This window comes from Ctenopharyngodon idella, chromosome 10 (genome assembly GCF_019924925.1).
Source record: "Ctenopharyngodon idella isolate HZGC_01 chromosome 10, HZGC01, whole genome shotgun sequence".
In the NCBI taxonomy this organism is placed as follows: Eukaryota; Metazoa; Chordata; class Actinopteri; order Cypriniformes; family Xenocyprididae; genus Ctenopharyngodon; species Ctenopharyngodon idella.
This window is the reverse complement of record NC_067229.1, coordinates 15,307,403-15,332,646: the sequence shown is the minus strand read 5'-3', so window position 1 is coordinate 15,332,646 and position 25,244 is coordinate 15,307,403. Positions and strand designations below refer to the sequence as shown.

At 36.4% G+C, this 25,244-nt stretch overlaps 1 long non-coding RNA gene across 3 annotated transcripts in view; it reads left to right on the top strand.

The window, feature by feature from the left end:
- Nucleotides 1-25,244, top strand: part of LOC127521117 (uncharacterized) — a 147,999-nt gene that overhangs the window by 5,731 nt on the left and 117,024 nt on the right. Inside the window, exons 2-4 of one of the 3 annotated variants that reach the window (XR_007932278.1) lie at nucleotides 17,474-17,597; nucleotides 22,349-22,395; nucleotides 22,558-25,140. This is a non-coding gene — a long non-coding RNA (uncharacterized LOC127521117). Of the gene's footprint in view, nucleotides 1-17,473; nucleotides 17,598-22,348; nucleotides 25,141-25,244 lie in introns of those variants that run through there. The other 2 variants (XR_007932279.1, XR_007932277.1) reach the window with 2 other exon arrangements.

Below are 25,244 nucleotides of genomic sequence, written 5' to 3'. Positions count from 1 at the left end.
TTGTTAAAAGGACAGGATAATACATCGGTTATTTAAACTGATTTTTTATTATGAACATAGGACTGACCTAAAGGAAAATGCTAAATCTGAATGCAGGTAATAAACTAACCGTTTTATAAACATACTATATATATATATGCTATGAAAAAAATCGGTAAATGCGATGAATAAATTACCACAACAGCATATGTAAGATACAGTTTTGCATGTGTATCCAGGGCTTAACATTAAAGGGTTAGTTCACCAAAAAATGAAAATTCTGTCATTAATTACTCATCCTCATTTCGTTCTTCACCCTTCAGACTTTCGTTCATCTTCGGAAAACACAAATTAAGATATTTTTGATCAAATACGATGGCTCAGTGAGGCCTTCATAGACAGACGGAGCGTGTATCAAAGTCATGTGATTTCAGTAAACTAGGCTTTGTTACGTTGTAAGTGTTTCGAAACATTTCGAAATTTAAATGGTTCACGTGACTTTGGCAGTTTGATACATGCTCCGAACCACTGATTCGAAACAAAAGATTCGTAAAGCTTCGAAGCTTCATGAAGCAGTGTTTTAAAATCGCCCATCACTAGATATTGAATAAAGTCACAGATCAGGCACTATAATCAATAGTCACAGATCAGGCACTATAATGAACACAGTTACTCACATGTTGTCGCATTACTGTCCTGTCCATATCATAAAACTGACCAACCAAATAATCCACAGTGAAATGTACTACAAGCAAATAATGCTCAACTTAGACATTCACATCTTGCCGTCCCTGAAGCCGTCTTTATCGCTTGTTAGCTCTAGTAACCCAGAGTTAGCGTCTCTCTGTTGCCTACTACATGGCATGCGCGATTCGGTGGACGGGCTAAACAGGCAGTGATGTAGAAGCAGGCGATGACGATCTTCTGTGGAGGCAGTGTTTAGCCACACTATTACATAATAAAGTGACACATTCCATGACCTGACATTTTGGCAGATTGGCTTCAATATAAACTGTTTTTAGACTAACGAGAAAATTTTGCGTTCTGAAACTTACAGGATGTTTTTATACTATAATGACCTCTTATATGTCAAAAGGGAATTTTGATTTCTCAGTTCATGACCCCTTTAAGGCCAGTTCAGACTGTAATAGAGCAAATAAACATCCCGTTCATCCTGTACTTTTTAATTTGTTATCTCTTGCCTAAAGAAAAAACCTGCAAATGGTATCGAATTGGCTCTTTTGCTTTTAAAATATTGGCAATTGGAATCGGCCATGAAGAATCTTGATCTGTGAATCTCGTTTGCAAATAAAAGTTCATTTAAGTGATGTCTGCCCACGGACCCACAGATCTGTCCTGCTAATTTGAAGTATAATGTTGTTGTGATGTTGAAGTGTAAATGGATGTTGTTTGGATTGTAATTAGTGATATTGGGCTATATAAACAAAATAGACTTGATGTTAAGCAAGAGAGTTATGTTCCCGCAGTCTTCCATTTTTGGCAAATAAAGAAAATGTTTGTCTGAAAACATTCTTGTTAAGGGTTGTATTTTGTGTGCCCTGTTTATGAAAAAAATGTCCTTTGCCAGTCATATGCCTGTTTAAGTGATGAACTGCATTACTTGTGGTTGTTTTCAGACAGTTTTACACTTGTTACACTTGTTCTACAATTGTGTGGCCTGTGGCTTATATATATATATATATATATATATATATATATATAGTGCTGTAAAATTGATTAATCATCTAACATAAAAGTTTGTAAATATATATATCTGTTTTGGCTATGTTGCATTGTATTTTGGTTCTGTCTTCCTAGATTCCCTGTGACCTAGTTTCTCTGTTTGATTAGTAATTATGTTCACCTGTTGCCTAATTAATTATCTCATGTTCCCTTTGTTTGTTCCATGGCTGCGTTCCACTCCAAATTTTTATGCCCTTCACTCGTGGACTCGGATGTGCGTCATTGCTTGCGCTGAATGAGTGCCCACTACCAGCGGAAGTCGTGCATAAGATTTAAATGAAACGCACTAAGCCCTGATCACTTGGAATTCACTATGGAGCTGATTTATTATTTAAACCCATTTTGTACTTATGAATTTGTTTTATGCACCATTATATATGCTTATAAGTTGGAGAAAATATATAAAATTCTATAGGTATATGAGCTGTTGGAGAAAAATAAAATTACACAAATAAATCATAATATTAATAGTATAAACTTTGACTGTGCATAAGGTAGCTAAGTATTATGCAACTGAACCTCAACATAATTAATATATTATAGACTATTATGCGATTAATTCTTAAAATAATTAATATATCATACCCTGCTGTGATGTCACAATCAAGTTGAATTGTGGGATATAGAGCTACTTGAAGTGTACATCAGAATAGACTCGCTCCCTCAGGCAAAATTGAGTGGAACGAACTTAAAAATGGTGGCAGTGCTTAGGGGAGTTCATGATGTCTTTAGTACCTTTCTGGACCTTGAAAGCGGTGGTTAAATTGCTGTCTATGAAGGAGTTATATACCTCTCGAATTTCATCAAAAATATCTTAATTTGTGTTCCTAAAATGAACAAAGGTCTTATGGGCATGAAATTACATGAGGGTGAGTAATTAACAACAGAATTTTCATTTTTGGGTGAACTAACCCTTAAGCCCTGTCTGTGAAACCGAGGGATATATTTACAAACTTTTATTTTAGATGCAATTAATCGATTTGACATTTAATGTGATATTCAGTTTTGTTTCTCTTAGTTCCTATTTTCCTGCTCTGTTTAGTTTCGGTTTCCTTGGTTACTGATTATATCTTCGTTTGTTCTTACGTATGATTTGCACCTGTTTGTCATTATGTTTTCTTGGTATTTATACTCCCTGTTAGGTTAAGTCCTTGGTCGGTTATCGTGCGTTTATGTTATTGTGTAATTGCCCTGTTGATTTGTCTCCTGTGTATTCTCCTGGATTATTAAAAAAGACATGGTATTCATTCTGTTCATCTACACATGACGTGTATATACTGTATATATTACATAAAATTAATAATGAGTATAATTGTACAAATTTAATCGCACATGTAAAAGAATGCAAACACAATCTTCTTTTAAGGAGCACCACACTTTTATACCCCACCACATGTGCTGTCTTAAAACTACAACAAATTACAGCCTTAACAACTGTAAAAAAAAGAGAATGTGTGTATATCTGACCACACTGTGTGAAACTGTGGTGCATGTTTTCACTTTCAAACCACAGCTCCAGATTGTCCCAAATTCTGCAGAAGACACACTGAGCTGATTTTCACTCACAATATAATGTTTACAAATCATTATATGCTATTCAGAAATTCACAACAAACAACAGTTTTTTTTTTTTTTTTGCGCAAAGAGCAGAAGTCACAACCAAGCACAATTTCCAACATGTTTAGGGGTTAACTTAAAGGTTTAACGTCAGACAACAGTGCTTAGAGTGCAGTAGATATATATGATGTTTTTTATTAAAGAGCACATTTGTGTTATTGATCACAGTTTAAGCCGTGACTCACTTATACATGCATTTCTGTGATTTATGTTCCTTCAAAACGACAAGTTGCCACATTAACAAAACACACTTTTGCTGTAGGTACAAGGACAATGAAGGCTTTAACTAGCTCTAAGATAAACCCTGTGGGCGATTTTGAGTAATATTTGCATGACTATTTGAGTTGTCTAGGTCTAGAGTTGTGTAAGGTAAAACTTGGCAGTCCGTAGAAGTGGGTAAAGAAAACTTGACGCCTGTGTTCTTTACAGGAAGAAGTACTGCTTTGTAAGCAACTGTCAATCATACTAGCAATAGCGATTACAGAATTTTTTTTTTTTTTTTTTTTTTTCATGTAGTTTGGGGGTTATCAACAAAGTTTTGATATCCCATTGCTTTCCTCTCCATTTTAGTCAAATTAATGGGACTATCTTAGGTATAAACTTGTTTAATTGAATATACACACTCGTTTGAGCATGCAGCGTCATGCCAAGCACTTTGTGAAATCGCAACAGAGCGCATGCTTCACAGATCAAGACGCTTGATAGCACTGCTCAGTCCAATAAATCTCTCTTAGATAAACACTTGTCGACACATTAAGAAAAGGTAAGAGAAAATTAGAGATGGGAATGAATGTACCACTTAGCAATTTACCTCAGTAAATTTCTGAACTGTCATTATAGAAAGCAGCTAGTTTGATTATGTATGCTGAATTAAGTCCAAGAAATCTACAAAGAACATTCTAAGTATGCATTAATTATTTGTTTGGTATTTAGAAAGTTTACCTCAAGTTGGTATAACAGCAGGAGAAAGATAACCATTAGCGTTAGCATTACTATTATCTCAGTGAATCTCTGGAGCCTAAGGAACTTAACATCAAATGAAAAATCTTAAGTTAATTTCATAGTTATAAAGTCCCTCAAACAAACCTTTGAGCACTGCCCAGAAAATCTAATGGGCCATGCTAATTAGCTAAACCTTGACCACTTGCTACAGAGCTCCCTTATAAGGTATCAAAACAGAGATTAAATTGAACGGTTCCATCTACTGGCTAAACATGGAACCTACGTGTGTATATTAAAGGGTTAGTTCACCCAAAAATGAAAATTCTGTCATTTATTACTCACGCTTATGCTGTTCCACACCCGTAAGACCTTCGTTAATCTTCGGAACACAAATTAAGATATTTTTGTTGAAATCCGATGGCTCAGTGAGGCCTGCATAGCCAGCAATGACATTTCCTCTCTCAAGATCCATTAATGTACTAAAAACATATTTAAATCAGTTCATGTGAGTACAGTGGTTCAATATTAATATTATAAAGCGACGAGAATATTTTTGGTTCGCCAAAAAACAAAACAAAATAACGACTTGTATAGTGATGGCCGATTTCAAAATATTGCTTCAGGAAGCTTCGGAGCATAATGAATCAGTGTATTGAATCATGATTCGGATCATGTGTCAAACCACCAAACTGCTGAAATCACGTGACTCTGGCGCTCCGAATTGCTGATTTGACACGCTGATTCATAATGCTCCGAAGCTTCCTGAAGCAGTATTTTGAAATCGGCCATTACTATATAAGCAGTGGCGGTTCTACATTGAATTACACCCTGGGCAAGACCCCCTTCAAGCATTTTCCACCTTTTTTATGGTTTCGTCATTTATAACTGACATTGTCCTATTAAGGTAAATTATTTTTGGCAAATTTGGCAAAACGTCATACACATCCAAATGCATTTTCACTATCTGAAAAGTACTGAAAAGGTCTTAGTGTTTAAAAAAACAAAACAAAAAAAAAAACAGTAAAAATCTTTATTAACATTCCATTTCATCTTGTGCTACTATATTTCATGTGGAACTCGCATGTGAAAATGTCAAAAACTTGACACAAGTTCAGATGCAACTTCACTGCCTGGAAAATAGTCAAACCATGTCTTAGTGTTTCAAAAAACATTAAAACAATCTTTAACATTGTTTCTTTCTTGGAATTCCAAATCAATGATTGTAGCACAAGTGTAAATATAATATATTGCTATTTTCACTTAGTGTAAATAGCATCTATTGCAATTTGTACTTAGTGCAAATAAAAAAAAATCATCTGAGTTTTTTTAGCTTGCTTACATGCTAATTAGCATGGTAATTAAAGCCAAATATATCAAAACTGAAAAAACAAAACAAAACAAAAAACTAAACTAGTAGCATTCTGTGTAAAAAAGTAATTACTCTGTGCACTAAAGTGTCTATGTGAAGTATTGCATGACTCATGAGTTGTAGGGCGTCTTATGGGATTTCAGCTGTTGGGAAAACACAGCTGCAAAATAGACATGCCTCATATTTATGATTGGTAGTGATGTCAAAAGTTTCAAAAGCATTTTTTACTAGTTTATCACTGAAATATGGCGGTGAATATTACATTAGAATGAGCAAGATGGTGTAACACACACATGCAGAGACTCATAACAGCTGTCTTTAGTGTTTTAAGTCTCTGAAGCTGGTCAGTTTGTTTCTGTAATTTGTGGCAGATGTTTGAGGTTAAAATATTTCACAGATTGTATCCAATTCTCACTGTGTGAGCAGGACAGGCAAAGTACTAAGACTAAGGTCAATGTGCAAACTTTAGTCAACAGTTAGTGGTGTTTGCCAAGACATGCTAAGACAAGCATTACTGACATTAATATTGCACATACTTAATATTAGTGATTTGTCATTAATCTTCGGTGAGCAACTTGTCCAAAGTAATCTGCAAAAGCACACAATAATGCACTCAATAACATCCAGTAAACCTTAGCAACCAACCAGAACATCCTAGCAACTCCACAGCAACATGCCAATACTCTTAAAATCACTTAGAACATTTTTGTAACCACCTAGCAACCATCCAAACACCTCAGTTACCACAGAGTAATGCACTACTAATACCTTTCAGAACAACCACTTTGCAACATAAGAGAAACATATTAATCCATCCAGAACACTTTTTAAACATCATAGCAACACCTTAGCAGCCACCCAGAACACCTTAGCAACTGCAAGATTCTAAAAACACTTTCTAAAACATTTTAGAATGTTTTAGAAGCTGTATAGCAACATCCTGGAAACACAGAACATCATAAAAACAAGCTAAAACCACTCAGAACGCTTTAGAAACGGCATAGCAATAGCCTAGCAACCACCCAGAACATCTTAGAAACTGCATAGCAATGCACTACATAAAAATATTTCATAACACCCATAGCAACACCCCAGAAACCACCCATAATATCCTAGCAACCACATTGCAAGATGTTAACTCATTTACTCATTTAAAAATGTTGATTATATGTATAAACAATATATTTTAAGTTTATTGTAAAATATGCATATATATTGGAATATTTACATATTTTGAGAGTGTAGGGAGTTGTTTCAACTCTCTAAAATGCGAAACTTTCTGTATAGCATCATGGGTAACGTAGTTTTTCGCCACAAATTTTGCTGTTATTTTAAAACTAAGTTGAAATAATGCAGGTTAACAGCTAAATGCTATCAATTAACAACCTCATAGGTCGTAGCTCACAGTAAGGCTGTCTTTAAAGGTTTATAAGTTATTGTTAAAAATCAATATGATTTAAAATATTGATAAAATATCAATATTGTTAAAAATCCCTATGGAGAAAATGGGAAGTTTTTACTTCTGGAACCCGACTGTTGCACTCTATTCACATTTTCTTCAGAAACAGTACAACTAGCTCATTCTCTATCATGGATGAATCATGATTGTTGGCTGCTCCGCACTCTCGTAGGCGTGAAATGAACCATTCAGAGACAAATCTGTCCAGTTCCTCCCCTCATCTTATAAACGAGGGATTATTACCGTCCAGGGTTTTGGAGTGATCAGGAGTTATGTTTGCTGTCAGTGGACAAAAGAGTTGCGTTCTGATTGTAGACCTTCCAGAGTTGGGATTTCAATCATCCCATCTGAAATGATTTGTTTTCCCTTCCCTCCAGTGTCTATTCCTCACCGTCAATCCTCTTGAATAGTTTGAAATCTTGACGCCTCCGCATATTTACACTAGAGTCATGCAGTCTTGGGAGAGGCTGGACAATGTGGACTGTGTTTTGGGGTACAAATGTGCATGGTCTGTGACCACTAATGAAGACGATTCTGTTTTGCATCTTTGATTAAAAATGACATTATGTTATAAGAATAGATCTCGGAAGCTAGGCAAGGTTTGACGTGAATGGAATCCCTGCAACCCTACCTAGGACAATTGGTTACAAAATGGATGGATGGATGGATGGATTATAAGAATAACAATGTGAGTGAAAAGTTAAAAATGAACATGAATTTCAGAATGTCTCAATATTGATGTCACTCTTTTTGCTTTGGCCAGGTGTGTTTAATACAGAGTGTGGTTGTGTCTGTTGTGTGCTTAAGGTGTGGGATTGACAAGTACATTGTTCGTTCAGGTGGGAGTGAGTGCGTCTGTCAGGTGTTTTCGCCATGAACTCGCTGTGAGAGTGCCGTGAGGTCATCGTCGTGGCTGAAAGCGATAATTCTGTCATCTCATTGATTTCCAGTTGCTTAAACCATGCAATGAGAAAATAAACACTGCAATACCGAGAAAGAGAGAAAGGGGAGGTGGTTATTTTTTCAGGCCCTCCATGTGCTTTATTGAAGGTTTGAACCTTCTCTTTTAGGAATAGTTGTGTATAACAAAATATATGACAGTTCTATCATTCCAAACCTTTTGGGCTTTTATTCGTCCATGGAATACAAAAGCAGATATTTAGTAGAATATCCAGGCTTCTCCATACAGTTAAAGTGGATGAGGACAGTGGCTGTCAAGCTGCAAATAACACAGACAAGGAACCTTTTTTTTTTTTAAATAGTTATGCACTGGAAAGAGAATCTTACCTCTGTTTTCCTCTTAATCATGTCACACCATCATGTCTGTACTGTTCTCTGCACCCGTTTGATCTCAGAGCCAAACATGTTAAAACAGATCATTAAATCAATGCCTCAATGTATGTTCCTAAAGAAAAAGAAACCTGACTTGATTTACTGCCCGTGAGAAATGTGCTGAGGAGATAAGAGGAGAGTTTAAAGGGGTCATATAATGCCACTTTTACAAGATGTAAAATAAGTCTCTGATGTCTCCAGAGTGTGTACTGTATGTGAAATTTTTTATAGCATGTTAAATTTGTCACTTTTTGAGGTTGAGCAAATACGCTCAGTTTTTGTGTGTCCCTTTTGTGCTCCGATTACCTCATGTAGACTCACTGAAAAATGTCAGAAACTGTTCAGCCTTTTATGTTTAAACCGGAATCGGACAATGATGGAGAGACTCAAGAAGAAGTGACAACATGTAGAATGCAACGGGACGTTTCTGAATGGTTAGTTGATGAATTTATGTAGCTGATGTGGAGTTAACTATCTTAAAATCATTCATTAGCATATTCTGTTATGATAATCTATAAATCACTCGTGTGTGAACTGTTGTAAGATACCTGCAGAGCCAGAGAATATATGCTGCATGAAAATAGAACAGGTATAGTTTAGTTTAATTACGGTTATAACTTACGTTGTCATCTTGCTTTTATGACATGCTACTACATTTGTGTTACGTACTGTATTGCAATAACATGGCCTCACCCCTTTGTTGCATGTTCTTGGGGGCAGGATTTATGTAAATTTTAGGGTTAGTGATGTCACCAACCCGGGAAGAAGCACGCTGTAGTCCCTACCAGCCGTTTCTTGTAGTCCTTAAAAAGCGATTTCTTTAAAAGAAAATATCTCTGTTTGCTTTGAACTTTGAGCATCGTAACTTTGAAGATGTTGTTTATGCTCTAACAGCAACATTACACACTAACTAAAGTTAAAAAAGTAAAATCATAATCAACCACCCCTTTAAGATCAAAGATGGATAGACTTTGGTTCAATTTGCATTTGTTACACAGGGTTATTATATAAAAAAGCAAGAAAACAGTTTGTGTTATATTTTAGCACAATACATATGCAAATCAATGTAAATCATATTAGTTGGAATTAAGTAGCTTGTTAGTTAGCTAATGTTTGTTAGTAGCTAGTAATGTAGCTAACTGCATTTTCAAAAGCATAGTTTGACTGAAAGCATTTTAGCTCAGCAAGCAGTTTCAACGCAGCTTCCCAAGAACTAGTCAATTTTAGCAGGCGCTCTCACATTTACATATTCTATACTCATCATCTTATAAGCTGAAAGACAAAACAGAATATAAATAAATGTGAAGGAGTTCTCTGTCTCTTCCACCAGCGATTTGATACTATGTATTTAGCATCTGTTTCCAGAACTTGCTATTTTCCCCCTCTTTATTTTAGCTCAGGTCTTTAGAGCTGAACTCATTTTGGTTAACGTATCCTAGAGCCAACTGTGTCCAGTGCCAAACTTTAACAGAGAGTCTGTACAGAGTTCCCACATGTGTTTAGCTCTCACAAAATGATGTAGCGACGCACTGCTCAGATCTGTATCAGGATGATACAAATCTTGCCTTATCACATATAATGGATACATGAACTTAGGCCAGAATCATACTCTAGACAAATACTGTATGTGAATTTAGACACAAATGCTTGGCCAGTGCACTAGAAGTAGGTAGTCACAATGTACATACTTGGCATGCGTATCTTCAAATGTATAGCCACTAAACCAGGGCTGTATCCAAAATCACCCTTATATAGTGCACTATTTGAAAGGACATCCTTTTGTAGTGGTGTCCGAAACCATAGTAAACATTATTGAGTGCACTTGTTCGATCCCAAAATGCACCTCAATAACGAATGTACAACCAGTACAATATACAACCGCTAAGTGATTTTCTTCCCCCCCAAATCCCGCCCTGAAGCCAATTTTATTGATTAATATTAGGGTATATGATAGGGTTAAAACTGTTGTTCCACCATGACAGTAGTTGACCTGAAAGAGAAAGCTGACCATAACACAAGAAAAGAAAATGCTAATTATAATTCCAAGTGTGTATAATGCTAAGAATATAATGTATATGTAAATTGTGGTCTACAACCCTCTACGGACATACTGAAGCTCGATTCGCCATTGGCTAGTTTACTCTATTCTTCTCCCAGTTCACCGGCTCACTTACTTTCATGTATTTCAGGAGAAGTGGATGAATTTGCATGTTGTAAATCCAACAGATCCGATTCTCTGCACTGCGGCGCAAACTAACATGGCGGCGCTCATCACGCATATAGCTCATCTAACGAAATCATTATAAAGGTGTTTAAACTGCAAAACACATCCACTTGCACATATTTGACAATCAGTTTATCTGATATTTCATGCTATAGTTGACAAATTTGTGAATATTTTGAATAAAAAAGGAAAAATGAAATAAAAGCAGATCAGTCATACAGCGCTATTGTGGCTGCGCTGTGTCACGTAACAAGCAATGATGCATCATCATGAAAACAATAAAGTGATAAGTTCTAAATAACGGTCGCCTTGAAAAACTTACGCTGGGGGGTCAGCCAGAATATTTTAAACTTACGTGTAAAAGGGTTAAAAACAGACAGCAGCAGGAATATTAGTTTGCTGTCACTTTAAGACTATTGCACGGATCCAATATACTGTTACACACGCGTTTACTTTTTCAACTGTTTACATTCACTTAAAGAGATAGTTCACACAAAAATGAAAATTTGATGTTTATCTGCTTACCCCCAGGGCATCCAAGATGTAAGTGACTTTGTTCTTCAGTAGAACACAAATGATGATTTTCAACTCCAACCGTTGCGGTCTGTCAGTCATATAATGCTTGTCAATGGTAACTCCATCTATAAGAGTCAAAAAAACATGCACAGACAAATCCAAATTTAACCCTGCGACTCGTGACGACACACTGATGTCCTAAGACACGAAACGATCGGTTTGTGCGAGAAACTGAACAGTATTTATATCATTTTTCACCTCTAAAACACCACTATGTCCAACTGCCTTGTGCATCTGGTTGGTGAGGTCAGAAAACGCGTTCTGATGACGGAAGTGATCGCTCACTTGTGTATACTTGTCACAGTGTATATGTCAATGAGTGTGAGACATCACTTCCGTTGTCAGAGCGCGTTCAGACCTCACCAAATCATCATTTGTGTTCTACTGAAAAAACAAACACACCTACATCTTGGATGCCCTGGGGGTAAGCAGATAAACATAAAATTTTCATTTTTGGGTGAACTATCCCTTTAAGACATAACCAACTATGTTTACTAAGATACTCGCCAAGACAGGCATTCGGACATAATTTTGTGTGAAATTGTCCGTTCATGCACAAGCCGTGAAAGAGAAATTGTAGAGGGTTGGTCTAACAAGCAACACATTGCAACTACAGATTAAAGCACAAAGTCACTCCAAAGGGAGTTATTCTCTATATCAGCAAGCACTGTTTCTGAACTCTTTGAAATGCCTCAATTGTAGTCTTGAGTTTTCTTGCAGGAGCATACACGTCACAATATTCCTTATTTAACCTTTTGAGTGGTACGGTCCCACATATGGGATTTAGAATGTTCAGTGATGTCACATAACTGCCAGATTCAAAATGTGCTTTCGCGCTTTGGCTGCGAGATGGACACGCTCAGCTCTTGTCATATCACAACTATGCAGTGTTTTCAACCACATAATGTTTTTTTTTTTTTTTAGGTTTCAGACATTTTAATACACATAAGCACTAGTAAAACAATACATTTATAGTTTTTAAAATACACGCTGATGTCAGACATCAGTGAAAGCAGTAATAACACTCCATTCAAATATCATTTGCCGACGTTTATTCATATCAGACAAACATAGTGGGCCTAAGTAACTATAAAGTTTACTCTATTTTTCTCCCAGTTCACCGGCCACTTACTTGTACATATTTCGGGAGAAACTGATGAATTCACGTGCTGTAAATCTGACTGACAGGACTCTCTGAACTGCGGCGCAAACTAAGATGGCGGCACCCATCTCGCGTTATAGATCAAGATAAAGATCATTTATAAAGGTTTTTAAACGACAAAACAAACTCACTTACCCAGGTGAAAAAAAGTATACTTCCATAATGTACTTAAAGTGCCCTATTTTTGCACGCTAATTTTGTGCTTAATATACTAAAAGTTCTTCTTTAGTACCTCTTAAGATAATCTTAAGAACAACTAAGTGTACTCAACTGTGCTATTTTGAGACACCATGAAATATGATCTAAATTGTGCTTTTAATATACTATCACTGTATTTAAAAAATGTATTTAGTTACCACTTATTGTATACTTGAACCCATAGTGTACTACAAGTGGTAACTAAATACATTTTTTAAATACAGGGATAGTATATTAAAAGGACATTTTAGTTCATATTTCATGGTGTCTCAAAATAGCACAGTTGAGTACACTTACTGTAGATATTCTTAAGATTATCTTAAGAAGTACTAAAGAAGAATTTTTAGTATATTAAGTACAAAATTAGTGCGTGAAAATAGAGCACTTTAAGTACATTATAGAAATGTACTTTTTTTTTCACCTGGGTACATATATTTGGGAATCGGAAGTTTGTGAATATTTTAAATAAAAAAGGAAAAACAAAATAATAGCGATACATCTGTCAAACAGTGTTATTGTGGCTGTGGTGTGTCACATGACAAGCATGGAAACAATAAGGGCAAACGTTCTAAAATAACTCACTCTGGGGGACAGCTACTGTAGAATATTTTAAACTTACCTGTGAAAGGGTTAAATAATTCTCGCCCAAGGCATACGCAAAATAAAGGGGCGGGTCTGGTTGAGTTGCGTTAGTAGTGTGTTGAAACTCGTGGTTATGGTAAGGGGTGTGACATTTCCCAAACATGCTTGAAGCATTTGACCAATCACAACACACAACATAGCCGACCAATCAGAGCACATTGCGAAGGAGGGGATTCATAGAGTCAGGAACTAAACAGAACATTACTGACAGACTGGGAAAAACGGTGCTGCAACAATGTAAAATATGTGAAAAATAGTTTTTTGAACATTCAAGCAAACCTATTCAAGTAGACCCCAAAAACAAAATCAAGACTTTGTATATGGCCTCTTTAAGCCATCCTAAACCATGACTCACAACAAGCAATAAAAGTTTTTGTCCTGACCACCAAGGACAAGTTTTGACAAACTAAACAAATTTTGTCAGTTGCTAGGTTTCTATTTATATTGGGTAGCCCGGTCCACTGTGGAATTTCATGCAACTAAAATCCTGCTTCTCATTACTCTACATTAAACAAAAAAATTCTGTGATTGTAACATTTTTACGTTGTCGCTGGAAACCGTTTGTATGGTGCCTGGTTAGGACATGCTGTACATTCGCAAACAAAGTTTAAAATAATGAGAGCTGTCACTTGATTTTTGGTCGTAATCTGTATGAATATCCAAATGTGCAATTTCCATCTTTTTTTTCTATTGTAACATTGGCCTTAACGTCGGGTTTTACGGTGCTTGTAAACACAAGCACATGCACACAATCATCAACACACCCACCCAAACCCAAGCACCGTTCCTAGTCTCTTAGTACGCTCGGTCTGTTTTTATGCCTTCGTCCATTGTTTTACACACTATTTTCACCCTCCTTCCCTTTAGTCTGTTGGCGAGCAGCCACTGCCAGACTCTGTGGCTCTGTGGTTTGGTTGGAAAGGGCTCATTCTCTCGCTCTCTCTGTTCCTCTCTGTCTGGCATAGGTGCAGTGTTGGGCCTCTGCGTCTGAAGCAGACACACAAACATGCTCACACGGCTCCCTTCGCACGCGAGGTGCCGTTTGGGCCGTGGTCTCAGACATTCTCAGGTGGTGACTTCAGGAGAGAGTGTCTACATCCGTGGGGCTCCTGGGAACACGGGCTGGCCTGTTCCTTTTGGAGGTCTAGTCGAGGGAAAGGAGGGTTCCTTTCCTCTCTCTCTCTCTCTCTCTCTCTCTCTCTCTCTCTCTCTCTCTCTCTCTAGTGTTTGCACACTCTTTTCTCTCTCTCTTTCAGTCCACTCTTGGCCGTTTTGGGCTGCCGATCATCTGGTGCTGATTACAGTCCTGCCTCCCTTGTTTACATGAGCGATGAGCTGATGAAGTTTCCTCTCTCGTTTCGCTCTCATTTTGTCTCATCTCCTCTGTTTCTCTGTCATCCTGTCCTCTGTTTCACTCTTTTTTTGTTTCTCACATTTTGTCTAGGCTTTTTTTTCTCGCTCTCATTTTATCTCATCTTGTCTGTTCTGTTTCTCTCTCTCATTTTGTCTTTCCTCTATTTCTCTATGGACTGTCTCTTGCCTCAGCTTATCTCATCTCCTATACTTTTCTCTTGTCTGTTTTTTTTCTCGTTTAGTCTCATCTCATCTCATTTTTTTCCCATCTAATTCCATTTATTTTGTCTTTTCTAATTTTGTCTCACCTCCATTTGCGTCTCATTTTGTCTCATTTCATGTCTGTAGTTTCTCACATTTCATCTCTTTCATTGTTTACCTCTCATTTAATCTTGTCTCACCATATCCTCTATTTCGCTTTTGTCTGGTTCTTTCTCATTCATTCTCGTATCATCTCTGTTTTTCCTGTCTGTCATTTTGTCTTTCATCGGTTTCTCTCGCATCTTGCCTGTTTCTTTTGTTTGCTTTTCTCTCATTTTGTTTCATTTGTCTCTCATCTGTTTGTTTTGTCTTTTCTCATCTTGTCCAGCTTCCTCTGTTTCTGTCTTATTTTTCTCATTTCATCTTTTATCTATTTCTCTCTGGATTGTTTTTTTAAATTTTGTTTAGTCTCACCTCATCTCATCTCCTATTTTTTTTCTCATCTCATTCTTTCTTTTGGTCTTCTCATCTGTTTCTCCAATTTATCTTTTTTTCTAATCTCATCGTATCTTTTTTTTTTTGTTGTCACTTTCTACTTCATTTTGTATCCTGGTTCTCTCATCTAATTTCTCTTATTATATTTCATCTCATCAGTTTCTCTTTCAAGGGTTTGCCATGCTTTGTCTTTTCTCGTCTTGTCTCACCTACTTTGTTTCTGTCTCATTTTGTCTTATCTCAATCACCTCTTTTCCTGTTTCTCACTCATCTTGTCTAATCTCCTCTGTTGTTTTCTTGCCTGTTTCTCACTCATTTTATCTTATCTATTACTCCCTCTCGTCTCATCTTGTCTCCTCTGTTTTTCTTGCCCGTCTCATTTTGTTTCCTCTAATTTCACCCTAGTTTTTCACTTATTTCGTCACATCCCATCTCATTTCATCTCACACCCTCTGTCTCTCTCAGCTGTTTTGCTCTCACTTAGTCTCTTCGGTTTCTCCTCTCTCTGTCCCTTTTTGACCTTCAAACCAGCACAGAAAACCGAGCCTCTGTTCCCAAGGAGTGAGTAATCCCTCTCTCTCTGTCTGTGGCCAGCAACTGTGAATCACATACTTATCTGCGGAAACACAATTCAAGCTGAGTCGCTAAGAGAGGTCTCTCAGGTCCGCTGGACTCCAGAATGCCCTCCATGAACCCCAACAAACCAAGATCAGTGCTATGAGAATCTAAAGAGAAGTGGGCCAAAAGTTGGATTTGGGTCTGTACGTTCTTGTGAACAAGACATTTTGGCCATTTTAGGGTCAAATATGTTGGTTTAAGTCTTGAAAATATGTGTTATTTTGTGTGGCAGTAAAGTCCATAACCATTATACATAATTATGCAACCATTTCTTGTTTTTAGGGGTTTGAGTGCACGCTGTGCACTGTTCTTCAGCTGTGGGTGCTCTCTTTCCACAATTAGAGCCGTCAATCTCTTTTTCCTGCCAAATCTGCTTTATTACTTACCTCAAAATTTTCAAAAATCCTAGTGCTTCACGTACAGAGGTCAGCTTTTGATTCTTGCCTTGAAAATTGACTTGACAGAACGTGCAAAGGAGTGAATGAATTCATGCTCCTTCGTTTCCTGCAGAAGAACTTTTTGATTTGGCGGTGGCAACTGTTAGGCTCCCTCTGTGCATTTCCAGAGCATCATTAGTGCACATTTAGGATGTATTTTCTCTGAAAACTCAACTAAGTTTCCACTCTGCATTCCACAACACACCTGCTCGAGCAAACCATTAAGTTACACATAAGTTGAGTAATGTAAAATCATAATATGGAATGTTAATCAACCATCACATCTCAAGGAAATGCCATCGCCTAGTTATTTTGCTCATTCTCTAGCAAAAAACTTCCACTTTGGGAGCAAGCAGAAATGTTTCATAGATAGGAATTAGAATACAGTGAATTAGATTTCCGAATTGGATTGTACTCACAATGGACAGGTAGTCCTAAAGATTGGATTTGAAAAACAGTTACACTTTATTTCGATAGTCCACTTTAGACATTCTACTAACTAGGCTATAAGTAACTTTGCAACAACATGTCTACTAACTCTTAATAATTTGCAACTGCTTGTCAACGAACTTTCATTGAATTATTATTAGGGTTAGTTGAATAAGTTGACATGTAGTTGCAAAGTTACTTATAGTTAGTAGAATATCTAAAGTGGACTTTCAAAGTAAAGTCCTGAAAAACAAATTTGAATTGCATGCAGTGAGAACAAGTGGGTGGTTCTTGGCCTCAAAAAGCTGTAAAGTGGATCAGATAGCCAAAAGTATGGCAACACAAATTCACTTTTCCGTTTTAAATGATTTGTTGCTCTACGCATTGGGTTGTTTCAGGTTGTTGTATCAAGGCGACTTAAGCCGGCATGATTCCTTACAGCGTCTGATGGATTAAAGTTGACATTTATTGAATTGGGTCTTTGCTCTCTTTGTGGGCCCTGACACTTTAATTGATCACTCAGGGGATGGGTCTTATGTTCTCTCTTCACCTGTGTCACTTTTACTTGATGTCAATTTCAAAGTACTTTATTGGAATTTTCTTTACATAATACGTTCCAATAACAACAACAAAAAACATTAAAATGTTTACATTTGCTTTCAAAATATTCATTTTTTTTTCTCTCTCTCACATGCAGGTTTGCGTGAACAATATCCATGTGTTTGACCGACTTCTTTCCATACCTGTGAAAAATACAAGCAACTCTCCACGTGCACAGACTAAATAACAGCATAAATCAAAGCCTACGGTTGCGCCACATGGTAAAACCACAGAAACATGATTCATAGTAGCCATTTTTCAACTTCATGCTGTTTGGATGAAAAGCTTGGAGAATTTTTTGTGTGTGTATATTGTAGATGTCACACATGAGCTGTCTGTTGTTAAACTCGAAACATAAGATTTCCATCAAATACCGATCACTGTGAATCACAACACTCATACGTAGTTGTCTCTGTCTATAAACAACAACAACAAAAAGTAGATTTTCCAAAAGATATGACCCGTTTAGCTATTTATTTAGTAATAGTTTCATTGTTTCAGTGTTTCTGATGTATTTACCAAAGGGGTAAGAAAAATGTTGCAAGATATACTGAGATGAAAAACGTTTTATTAAGCTTTCTTTCTCTATTTATCTTTTATTATCGGGGTTCAAGCACTTTAAGGTCTTTAAGCACATGCGTAAAAAGGTATAATGTTTTAATTAGCAAACCTGTAATCATTTCAGTCATAGATGGAAAAGACCATTTACAGCCAATACAGACAATTTACCATAGAAAATGTATGGTTTATAAAGCTTTTTAAAGGAAACGCTGGGTATTAAGACTTGTGTGATTTAATATAACATTAATGATGTCTGTTACTGAAATATGTAGTAGAAAACCCATGAAAGATTTACGTTATTTAAAAAATCCACATCGTTTTATACATATTTTGGACGATGGGGGGCGCCATTATTTTAGGTGCGCAGTGCATTCTGCGTCGATGATATCAAATGGTTGCACTCGTTGGGTTACTGGCGCTACCCATTTCTATTTTTACCGCAACACAAGTCGGACTAGGCAAACACAAAATGCTATGAATACAAAAATACCCTATGTTGATTTATCACACTGATGTTAATTAAAGTGTTCGCTCTTTAAATAAGTTTGTTTTTAGTTAGTTATTTGATGCTATAAAAACGCAGGTTTTGACATCATGATTGACAGCTGAGATTGACAGCTTCTCTGAGCGAAGTAGTCACTGAAGCACCAACTTTCTTTTTTCTGTATCTTTGGGAGGAGATAGGAGCTTTAACTTTAATTTCTACTTTTCCAGAACTGTTTATTTCACACCAACATAATGATTTTGCAGTATTAACCGATTCTGTGGGAGTGTGGGCGGGACCTTGATATCGCGGCTCCACTTTGAGCTCACTACTGCACAGACTTGGGCTCCAAGTTCACAGCTGCGCAGATTTGAGACTCAAGATGTCAGCACCATATAGACACACTTGCGGCTTCACTTAATACAATGGAAGAGAGTGAAAGTGTGTCATCCATCTTTTTTTACAGTCTATGGTCTTGAGCCAAGGATTCCAACGATATAAAACACTTGAGCCTACGCCTAACGGTTATGAGCGATTTCGTACTTTTCACCACTGTAGCGTCCCCGTCAGGCCGATCGGGGCAAGCATTGCTGACATTGTAGATAGTGTTAGTGCTACAAGCCCTCTCATCGACTTACGGTTTGGTCTGCCTGATCGCTTTTAGGGGAGAATGCTGATTCTTGGAAATTTTAACAATTACAATAGGGTTTCAGTGCTACGCACTTGAACCCCTAAATAATGATTAGGAAAATATTTTATAATAATTTAAGTCCCAGATTTGCCGGTACTGCGTACCAGTGATTTCAGATTAATAAAACTGTATCAAAGAGGGCGAGATATAAAAATAGATGAAAAGAAAGAATGATTGTTTGGCCCAAAATGTGAGAGGTGTGGTTGTTTGAAGGCAGTCCAGTATAGATCCCTTTATTTGCCTTCCAAAAGTGCAGTGCTGCTAGCTGGACTCACACTCACACATGCACCACAATAAGAATTCACTCAAAATAGAAGCATCAGTGTGTCTCGCATTATTGTGAATATATGAAAGCCCAACAGATGGGTCTCTGCTGACTTGCACAATTAAGAGATGTTTGAAGCTATTAAATTGGAGTTTGATGACAAAAATTACTTTCTGGAGCAAGATGGAAAAAAAAAAAAAGGTATTTGATAAAGTGGTGATAAATGAGACAAACAGCTGTGTTCCTTAGACAGCTGTAATATGCTTGTGTGTTAGCATGTCATTTCTTGCATTAGTATAAAAGACGGAGAAAGACAGAGAGACATTTAAGCCTCTTTTATTTACAAACACTGTATATTACATTGCAAAAGAAACATTATTTAGAACATATAACTACATATAAATAAATAGGTTATGTAGGATATGTATATATGCCCGTATAATATACACACATAAAACAAATAAATAAAAATCAGTATTCATAAAACTTATACTCCAAAATTAACCTACTTTACCAAAGCCTTAAACATATAAAGGATCAGTTCCTCCATTGAGAAGTGTTTTATTCTTCCTTGTCAACCAAATTGCCATTTTAGCCTTACCAAATAAGAAATTAACACTATTTTTTTTTCTCTTGTTTGAGGTACTATATTATGATCCAAAAACAAAAAATAATATTTGTAAAGAGAAACCCAAATTTATGACTCAATTCTCCTAACACACCTTTATGGACAGTTTTTCTGCAGTAAAAAAATGATCATTTGACCAAAGATGGCAAAACTTATATATTCCTGCTTTCACCAAGCTTGTGCGCACAGTCTGTGATTCCAATATCACACTGGATAGATGAGAATTAAAAAATTAAGGGTTCTTCTAGATCCCATAGACTAGTCTCAGAATCCTCCCTTTAAACAATAAAAATCTTCCACTAAGATCCATTTCCTTTAAATTAATTAAAAAGAGCTGTCCGTCCAAATTCAACCGCCCTACTCTATTCAATAAGGCACAAGCTACTCTCATCCAGTTCTGAGACTGATGATAGAGTAATCTTTGAGCAGTTTGCAGTCTAAAGCAGCCACTTTAGACCTAATATCCATATGACCTTGACCTCCTTCATGTACCTGCAGATACAAATCTGACTCTCGTAGCCAGTGTTGTCCAGACCAGAAAAAATGTACAAACAATTTTTGGACTCTTCCAATAAATTCTTCTGGTGGATTACAATTAATTTATGCCATAGGATAGAGGTGGCAAGATTATTTATAACCAGCACTCATCCCCTATAGGATAGTTGAAGCAAAATCCAGTTACATTTTGACAACCTGGCACAAATTTTGTCTTTTACATCTTCCCAGTTTTTTTCTTTGATAGTTTTTAGAACCCATAAAAATTCCTAAAAATGTAAAAACATTTTTTCCCACTTAAAGGAAAAATCTGTCATCATTTACTCACCCTTAAGTTGTTTCAAACCTGTATAAATGTCTTTGTTCTGTTGAACACAAAGGAAGATATTTTGAAGAATGTGGGAAACTGAACAGTTTTGGGGCACCATTGACTTCCATAGTATTATTTTTCCTACTATGGAAGTCAATGGTGCCCCAAAGCGGCCTGGTTACAAACATTCTTCAAAATATCTTCCTTTGTGTTCAACAGAACAAAGAAATTTATACAGATTTGGAACAACTTGAGGGTGAGTAAATGATGACAGAATTGTCATTTTTGGGTGAACTATCCCTTTAACATTTCCAGGGATAACTGGTAAAGGCATTGTTGTTTTATCATTACACCAAAATGCTTCAGTTTTACCCCAGTTGAGTTTTGCAGATGATCCTCTCACATACAAGCCAAATGGTAATTAATAATATCATGTCTTTTTTTTTTTTTTTTTTTTTTTTTTTTACAATTACAGTAATGTCATCTGCATACGCAGTCAGTTTAACAGAATGAAAATCATCACCAACCCTTAAGACGGACAGACCTTTTCTTAATAGACACAACAGCGGTTCCACTGCTAAAGCATATAACTGACCCGACAGTGGACACATCTGCCTAATACCCTTCTGTTTTGTTATTGTTTGACTTAAACCACCACCAATTTTTTAAATACAAGAGGCATTCATATACAAGAGTTTGATCAAAGAAATAAAATCCAATCCCAAAAGCATACATTGTTTCAAACAAAAACCCATGGTCAACTCTATCAAAGGCCTTTTTCTGATCCAGGAACAAAAAAAACCTACTTAAAAAAAACTTCATAAAATTTAGAGTAGTCCACAATATCTCTGATCAGACAAATATTATCATATATTCTATCTGGAATACAATAAGACTGATCTTGATGTATTATATCACCCAAAACAAATTTCAGCTTATTTGCCAAAACTTTAGCTATTAGATTATAATCAGATGTTAAAATAGATACAGGCCTCCATTTTTTTAGGAGTCTCAAGTCTCCTTTTTTTAAGGTATCAGAGCTAATACCCTTTGACAACTTTTGGGAAGTAGTTTATCATTAAAACATTGTTGAAGTACCTCATAAAAGTCTCTTCCGATGATCTTCCATAAAATCTTATAAAAGTCCTCTGGAAGTCCATCAATTCCAGGTGCATGGCCACACTTCATCCCCCTATAAGAAACAGCACTGTCCAGATTCTGTCTCTGCTCTTTAGTGATAGAAGGAAGCAGTTGTAATAATTGAGAAAAGCATCCCAAATCGGTATCCTTTTTTTTTATATAGTTCCAAATAAAAATCCACTGCAATTTTTCACATTTGTTTTAAATCAGAAGTCTTTAGTCCATCTGGTGTTGTTAAGCAGTACATTTCATTTTGTTTCTTTGAAATCTTTTCTCAATTAAAAAAATAAGCAGTGGGGGCATTCATGTCATGTACAGACATAAAATGAGATAGGGCACCTTTACCACAAACTTGTAATAAAGTTCTTGTTTGTAATAAAGATCTTGTTTCTTTTCAGATAACTTTCCATCTAATGATGAATCTGAATGTTGAACCTTTCCAGATGTAAGTCTGCTGACAATCAATTTTTTTTTTTTTTTTTTTTTTTTAATCAGTCTTTCTTTTTTCTCACCACTGTATTAAACTTTCAAAATCATTCTTTTGGGAAACCCACTCACTCCAAAACAATTAAAAATTTTCATGAAAATATTTTTCTTTTTACACCAGCTGAGTGCCCATGAGTTCCTCCAGAGGGCACTCCTTCTGACTTCTGTTGTTCTCCCATTAAGATCTACATTCCCCACAATCCTATGCCTGCGGGCTCATTATGGTTTAATCTCTCCCACCTGTTGATCATTTACTGGTTTCAGTTTGCCTATTTAAGCTCTTGTGTTTTAGTCGTGGGCCATGAGTCATTGTTTGTATTTATTTCTCCGTTGGTGTACCTGGATGTCTTGTTCCTTCCTTCATGGTCTTTGGATTATGTTCCTCTTCGTGTGGACTATTTGCCAGTTTCCAGGTTTGGAGTGTCTGTTTTTTTTGCCTTTTGTTATTAAACTGCGTGTGCATTTGGATTCTCTCTCTGCCTCATCTCTTCAAATACATTACAACATTCAACTGTTCTGTTAACAATTCTGTTATTTGATGTATGTTTAATATAGATCCAATCAAGTTTAGCTGCACTAACCCTCCCCTCTGAAACTTTTGTCTATGTACTGTTTTTTTTTTTTTTTTTTTTTTTTTTCTCTCTCTCTCTCCACACATCTATAAAATCTTGCTGAACAATAATGCTTTTTAAGAGAGGAGCTGATATGAAATCTGGTTCCTCATTATTTCTGTACAATTCCAATCAGCATGACAAATAATTCATCCAAGGTAAAACTTTTTAAAATGTCTCCCAATGTTCTGAAAAAAATAGTTCTGTCTGTACCTCTATTTGGAGCATAAATATTTATGAAAACAAATAATTATGAATTTCAGCTTTCACAATCAGAAGACGTTCTTTCTCTAATTTTATTTTTAACATCAAAATAAGCTGAAAATAGAATAGCTACCCCTGCACTGACATTCGTGCCATGGCTTAAACACATTTTCCCTTCCCACCACAAACTCAAGTCAGATTCATTTTTTGTCACTGAGTTTCTTGTAATATTACATGATTGTCTTTAAGCCTAAGAAATTCAGATAGTAAAGCTTGTTCTCCACCTTCCCTCAACCCATTTAAAGATCCTACTCTTAAAATCTGCATTGTAGAGGAGAGAAAAAAACATAAAGGGACATAACAGAAAAACAAAAAATACATATAGATCCCACACCCATGTGCCTTTTATTTTTTTTCGTTTTGACATTTTTGCTTGATTGTTTTGAGCTTTATGTACAGCCGTTAGTTTTTTTTTTTTTTTTTCAGCCTAAATTTTTTTTTTTTTTTTTTTTTTTTTTTGTGATAAGACCCCAAAACACCATAAAGAAAAAAAGGAAAATTGAAACTTGAACAAATTCAAGCATACCACTCTCACACCCCACACCACACTCTCATTTCCCAGCATGCAACACAGCAAACTTTTTACTGCTAATATATTAGCAATTCACTACTGATAATATAAACAATACACTATTGATAACATAAAAGAAATAACAGTATTGCTAATGTTAGCAATACGCCACTGTTAATAAGCAATACAGTATTGCTAGCAAGAGAAATTCACAATTGCTAATATTAGCAATGCTAATATAAAACACGTTGTGCAGTGTCAAAATTGTAACTATTTGTAACTTGAGATGGGCTGTAACACCCAAAATATTCTTGCAACTATAGAAAAGTAAAATCATTTTAGCAACCATCTATTTGAAATTCTATATAGGAATTTCTAGGAATCACATACGTATAACACTCTAGCAACTATCTGAGAAACATAACTCAGAATACCTTAGCATCTATCTAGCAACATCCTAGCAACTACCCATAAAACCCTAGCAATGATGGCGGTTATTTTTGCAAGCACTCACATTTTCTTAAGACAGGTTATTACTCTACAAATGTTCTCCTTAGAATTCCTGCTCAGCACCCTCTCTCTCTGAACCCATCAATGCCTCTCTCCGTTCCTGTCTTCACCTGATTTTGTCTGTCTCTCTCACTCTGAATATCTCTGTCACCTTCCCCTCTACCTGTCAGTCATGCCTAACTTTTCACTTTTTTCTCTCTTTCTCATGGCACATTTCTTCTGATTCATCACTTCCACTTCTCTGCACATTGATTTTTGACCCTCCCTCCCTCCTTTTCGCATCGGTTTAATGCTAACCCTCATTTCCTCACTCATCCCATCACTGTAATCTCTTCCGAAGTACCCAGTAACTCCCATCCCTTACATCTTTCTTACTCAGAAGGTCAATCCTGCACCTTCAGACCTGAATTGCTCCCTCAGCCCCACCTTTACCTGTCTGATGAGAAGCAGAACTTCACTTGTCCAGGCATCTCAAATCTGATGTCTACTAGGGATGTGCCTAAAGACAAATATGTTTGGAAAGGAAATGACACATTCTACAGAGCCCCTAAAGTGACACGGTCAGGGGAAAAAATATGAGATGGGAGGAAAAAATATATTTTGATGCTTTTGCGTTCTCTTGCAATTGAATAGTTGGGTGATTTTATATTGTTTATAATTTGCGGGCATCAGAAAGTCAACATCAATATGCGGGGGTATTGAAATCCAATTCACAATCACGCATACTCCGTATATAGGGAGCGGAGGTAATGGCCGCACATTTTACAAGATAAGATATTTGTCAATGACTCTCAGGATCTGTTGCGCACCAAATCCTCTGACATCGTCCTGTCAGTCATCTCTCCTTAATATGTTCACGTGATAAGTGAAATCCGATGTGCTGTAATGTAACCGACTACGGCAAAAAGTCTA